The sequence below is a fragment of the Pteronotus mesoamericanus genome, unplaced genomic scaffold (genome assembly GCF_021234165.1).
Source record: "Pteronotus mesoamericanus isolate MK-2021 breed Mesoamerican mustached bat unplaced genomic scaffold, CSHL_Meso_final contig_74, whole genome shotgun sequence".
Lineage (NCBI taxonomy): Eukaryota > Metazoa > Chordata > Mammalia > Chiroptera > Mormoopidae > Pteronotus > Pteronotus mesoamericanus.
In genome coordinates, this window is record NW_026555247.1 from 41,246,484 (window position 1) to 41,252,500 (window position 6,017).

Below are 6,017 nucleotides of genomic sequence, written 5' to 3' on the forward strand. Positions count from 1 at the left end.
ATTTTTTCTAACATACATTCTATACAAATTGAATGAACATTCTATACAAATGATTCTTAATTTAACTTTCATTAACAAAGTGATAAAATATAGAGTAACCTTGGGTTATAGTGTGACACTATTTCTATTGTATTAGAAAATGAACATATTTCATTATAAAAGAACACTTTCTGTTGTTCTAGAATGCTTTTTAAACTTAAAAAAAGTTCAATTACCTATTTGTGGGCAAATATTAGGGTTTATGAGACTTTATGAGGCAAAGGGATTGCGAACATTCACCGTGATCTATATTCTTGTTACCTCAATGTTTCCTGCTACTTGATTCTTTATAACACATATCTTAAAATGAGTACAAAGAGAAAATTAGTAACTTAATGGACTTCTAATATTTAAAGTATAGTATACCAGCAGACATGGAAAGTATCAGTTGGAAAAATACAATTCATATTTATTTTTATCTGCTATGTCTCATTGTCTTACATAATCCTAATATTTAATTTATTCTATTTTATGGTGGAAGTGTCTCTATTGCTTTACCAAATTGGGTCAAATGCCTAGTGTTAGTCATTTTAATACTATCAAAACAAAAGTCTTGATAAACAAGGGCACCGTTTGTCATCTTTTATTTCTCAATAAAGGGTAGTCGACGGTATTGCAAAATGGAAGTGCCTTTTGCAGGCTCTTGCTAAGGGAATTCTGGTGGCCCAGGAGGGAGAAGAGAACCATTACTATGTAGCTAACACATGTCCTGAATTTTTATTTAAATGCTTTTTCTTGTGGTCTTGTGTGTACTTTTTGGAGTCAGCTACATGTCCATTTTCAAGAATCTTTATATTTGGAATATTTGGATATATGTAATATACATAAACCATATTTTCCTTAGAAACTAGTTTCAGAATAAGAACATGTATAATTTAAGAAAAAACAAACATTCTGGCTTTTGTACTTTCAGAAATAGTCTATGAAGTTAAAGGTCAATGCGTATTTGCTTCTCAACTGTTCCCCTGTAAGAATTAATTACAAAGGCGTGTTGCATTCGTAATTGTTCAATAACGCTTTAAGTCCCAAAATTTTGGAGCTAAACTCAAACACTTTTAAGAATACTAGGCATGTACGCATTGTGGCTTTCTGAAACGCATATTTTTTTTCAAATAGTCATTTAATATCAGGGGACATGCCTACATCCTCCAAAAGCAACGTATCGCAGGATGAAAGGCGTGGAAAGCTGGGAGCTTAGGGAGAAGCCATCTGGCAGGCTCTGCGGCTGAAGGAGCGAGGCCCAAACGCGGCCCCACGGTCAGGAGGGGTCCTTGGCGTGCCCCTTGCCACCCCCTCCCCGCTGAGGCCCGCTAAGCGCCGACCTTCGTGACGGGACCAGAAGGCGTTTCTGTCCTGTCCCTGCGGCAGACGGGACCATGGAAGGGTCTCCTTTAGTCCAACGCAGAGTAAGTGTCATTTCACTATTGCCCAGATCCGAATGCCACCTTATTGTTGTTTCGGAAGCCGCGACTCATCGTTTCCTGCGTGATACTGACTGTCGATCTTGAGACCTCCCTTCGGAAGCAGCGCCGTCCAACACGGGGTGCGGGGCGGCCTCCCCGGGACTGCGGCGTTTCCGTGGTGAGCAGTCGGCGTTGGCGGGTGGCCCTTGCCCCCGCTGGCAAGCGCTGCCCTTCCCGTGGGCGCCGCTCTGCCGATCTCGCCCCTGTAGAAGCCATTTCCGCCGATCAGAAGTTTGTAAGAGAAATATGGCTGTCCCCTGCACAGAGATCTGAGTGCAGGGACAAATCTGTTTCAGACCCGTCTCTCTGCCTGCGATTGAATGAGGAGCCACCGGTCCTGTGAGCCAGCGGCAAGCTGCACCTGCTGTGTCCTGTCCCCGACGCGCCGGCTGCCCAGTGCGCACCTGCTGCCTCTGTGTCCTCGCCTTCGCTCACCCCGCCTGCTGGGATGGACATTCACAGCGGGTTCATGGAGGAGAGGAAGGGGGTCCCCTGTGCCCGGGGTCCCCAAACTGTAATGAAAGGTATTTCAGCATCGGTAAGCCCGGGGTGGGACTTGAAATTCTACATTTCTAACAAACTCACCATAGCTGAGGGCAATTCGGCCGGCCTTCAGGGTGCACTTTGAGTAGCAAAATCTATTCCTCTGTTCTTACAGGGAATTAATCAATACCTGAAGACTTCGGGTTTATTATTAAGACATTGACGAGGAGAGTGTGCTTAAATAAAGAAATGAACTCAGAAAATGGCCCGGTGACCATATAAACAATATGGAAAGCAATATCAAACAATGTGATTCCACCGCGGTTACGTCTTGGCACTGCCCACTAAAGCTATTGTCTCAAGTTTAATGTGCTCTGCGTGTGTCCTATACAGATTACTTATGAAAGAAAAGAAATCATGTTTGCATTCAAATTGTATACAAAATGTTATTATTTATTTGCTTTTCTAAAAGCTCAACTTTGGCAAGACAAATTAAGGACACCCAAGAAACAGCTTCTCCAATGCCTTTATAATTGACACCTTGGGACAATTTCTCAGCAGTATGATTGTTCTATCAGAAGTTACTCCCCAAATGTCATGAAAGGGGTTTTAGTTTATTTGCACATGACTAGGCAAAGACCTACCTCGGGTTGAACATTTTATGATGTTTTTATGAAATGATCCATTAAGATCTGCTGGACAGAAAACCTGTAGTCACATACAAAAGCAAATAATCTCCTGGGTGTAATATCAAAAGCATCTTCTTCATACGAAACTCGGGCTGTGTTGATTCACTACTTGAGTGTTTGCAAGTTAAAAATTAACTTTAAAATAAGCAAAACCTGGAACCCAATCTATTCCTGGGCAGGTTGACTGGAGTTCGGTTTGATAAATGATAGTTCAGCGCTTTCATGATAATCTACAGGGAAGTGTCTGGGTGTCCTTTCGGGAGTCCCTTCATTTCCAGGAAGCGTAAGCATCTGTGAAATGTCTAAAATATCCGAGGCACACGTTGTCGTGTATCATCACGTCTCCAGAGGAAACTGCAACCACACAGGGGGTTCAGGAAGACACTTAATGAGTCAGAATGTGGAAAACCAGGACGGTGCCGACTTACTGGCAGAGCTGAGGAGTCGGAGGTCTGGAGACAAAGGAGTAGACACACAATAATAAGATTGAGAGCGGACACTGAGGCTGCAGGGAAGCAGGGCTTTGAAAAGAGAGAGACAAGCAATTTCATCAATGCAGGCGCATTCATTGTAAAATTCCTAGACTTGGAATCCTTAGCCATAAGAGACATTTTTTTACCTAGCTTTCAAAAAGATGGAAATAGAAAGTTCATATCATGAAATACAGCATAACGTGGGTGGCCTGACTTGCCAGAAAAGATTTTTTTGTTTTACATAATTTTGTAAAATCCTCTCTGTATCTTTGGGAAGTTTCAGTGAATATCAAGAATTAGGTTAAGGCTCATTTTACTTCATAATGTTACTTAAGATGTTCAGCACAGAAGAGTTTTTAAATGGTAGGCTAATACTCATCTATTTTCCTGATTTATTTTTACGCATCGATAGTTCTCTAAAACAATAAATGGTGATACTCATATCATCATGTCTACGCCTCAGTTATGGTAACTCACGGCGAGTCCTGAAGATACACACATCTTCTTTATCCACAAACTGTAATCTTTTTGCAAACAGGTACCAGGAGTTTTGCTTTGTTATTGTCAACACATGTTACATGTGCCTTTGCTTTTTGGGAGTTCTCCTTACATCTGCATATCGATAAAGAGATTCTGTTACTCATTATAGCAATTTTAGGTAATTCTATTACATGTCTCCATGCACACGTTCAGATATATACCTAACGGGCAAAATGATTTAAATAAGTAAAAAATAATTCTGAACTTAAGATAAATTTTTAACCCACCAAGAAAAGTTGGATCGAAGAGATTTTATTAGTGTCTATATTTTTTATTTTTTATTTTCTTCTTGTGCCACATGCGCCTCTGGCACGCAGCTGGAAGCCTAGAGCACGTTGTAAGTCTGTGCTTCCTTTTGTTAGCGATTGGGTTTCGGGGCTGTCTCTCTCTTGCCTGAGATAGAATTGAGTAAAAGACTGTGGGATAAGTAAACTAAAAATTTCACAATGCCTTCAGAGATGGAAGATCTAACCCTTCCACATGCCCTTCAAACAAAGACCACCACTAAACTGATTGAAAAAAAAAAGGGAAACAAACTCAGTATTAATTCTGATTGATGTTATAAACTCGAATAAGAAGTCTGGGCTGGGAGAAATCTGAAACATTTGGCTAAAATGAGATTTGAAAACAACTGTCAGATTCATTTTTCAGCTTTCTGCCTCTCCTTCATTCCCAAGCCTCAGTGCGAATTGATTATATTACTGGGGAAGAGCATATTTCTATAATGAAGAAATATTATAGCATCCTTTGGTTCTCAGTCCTGCAGGGAAAGAATTAATAACTAATCACATAATCTCCTCTATAATTTATTCTTCATAATCCTTAGCATCTCTCATGACTAATAATGTGAAAGGAAGTGAAAACCTTAAGACTATTAATATCCGTTGTTTTCACTACACTCTTCTTATTTAGGGTCGACTGTGACGAAGACAGTCCGTTTGAAATGTATTATAAAATGTGAACTCCATTATGCTGGGTTCACCTAGTAGATGCTCGGAAGAAAGTGACGGGAATAATTTTGATTAGAAAAATAAACTTTTTGCCAGCCTTTTGGACTTCTGCCCAAAAAAGCGCACTAAAGTCTATAGAAAAAAGTTTCCGAATGAGGATTTTTTTTTTTTAAGTTCCTCTAAGCGGGGACGTTGTTCCCTTTCATTCCACATTTCAGGTAATAGAATTAAGAGCTGGAGTTGAGAACTGCCGCTGAAAAGTAGCACAAGCTACAATGGTACGTGTTGTTCCCATTCCTCTGGGTATACCGAGGGACTAGGTTGGCATTAAGGGACTTTAGGGCTTAAGTGAGTCAGCAACTAAGCAAAATTAAATGGCCTTTCAATGGAAAAAATAATGGGAAATTCAGCGATGAAAGAATTTCATTGACAAAAGGTTACATATCATCTCTCAACACTGTAAGCTAGTATATCAGGCAAAGTTCTGACTGCACGTTAAATTAAAAAAGGAGTAAGGATTTCTCACTACTGAAACCCTTGTTCCTCCTCAATATTGATTAAAAGGACAAAAAGATAAAAGGTAGAGAAAGAGGAATTTACTTTCCCGTAGCCTGCATTTTTAAGTATGCAAAGAGCTGAAGGCCCAAGGCTGAGTTTGAGACAGGGAGATGCTCTGTTCTGACTACATCCTCTGCAAGAGGCCGCTGGCCGTCGGAGAGTCCACAGGATGTCACCCAACCATTTCAACTTGTCTTCCAGCGCCACACCTCTCCTCGTTTGCCATACACGTGAGTACCAATACAGCAAATGGAGTGCATGCCACTTTATTTTGCTTTCATTTCATTTTGATTTTTAAATATAGCCTCATTTGGTCTTCTCATAAAATAAATTCAAACGGAATGAAAATGGTAGCAAAGGTAAGAACAAAGCTCTTACTCCATTTGTTGGAGCACTGTCTCATGCACCAAAGTGTGGTGGGTTCGATCGCCCGTCAGGAAGCACATGGGAAGCAACTAACTGATATTTCTCTCTCTCTCTCTCACCGATTAGCTAGTCAAGGGTAAAGCAATGGCGAAAGGCCCAGGTTCCATGACATATGCCAGGGAGGGTTGCCCTGAGGAGGGCTGACACAGAAGGGGACCTAGGGGGCGTCCTTAATGAGTGGAGGGCATCATGCAACTTTCAGGACCCTTACAGAGAAGATCGGTGCCAACGCTGCGTTTCTTGCTGAGGGCCTTGGGCCCTGCGACATCAGCTTGACCTGTGGAGCAGCTGGAGCGTAAGGTGAGCCTCCTGGATGCTCAGCCACGTCTGCATGGCCAGCCCTCGGCAAACTCTCTGGATACCAAAGGGTAGGGGAGAGTCCCTGGTTGACAGCAC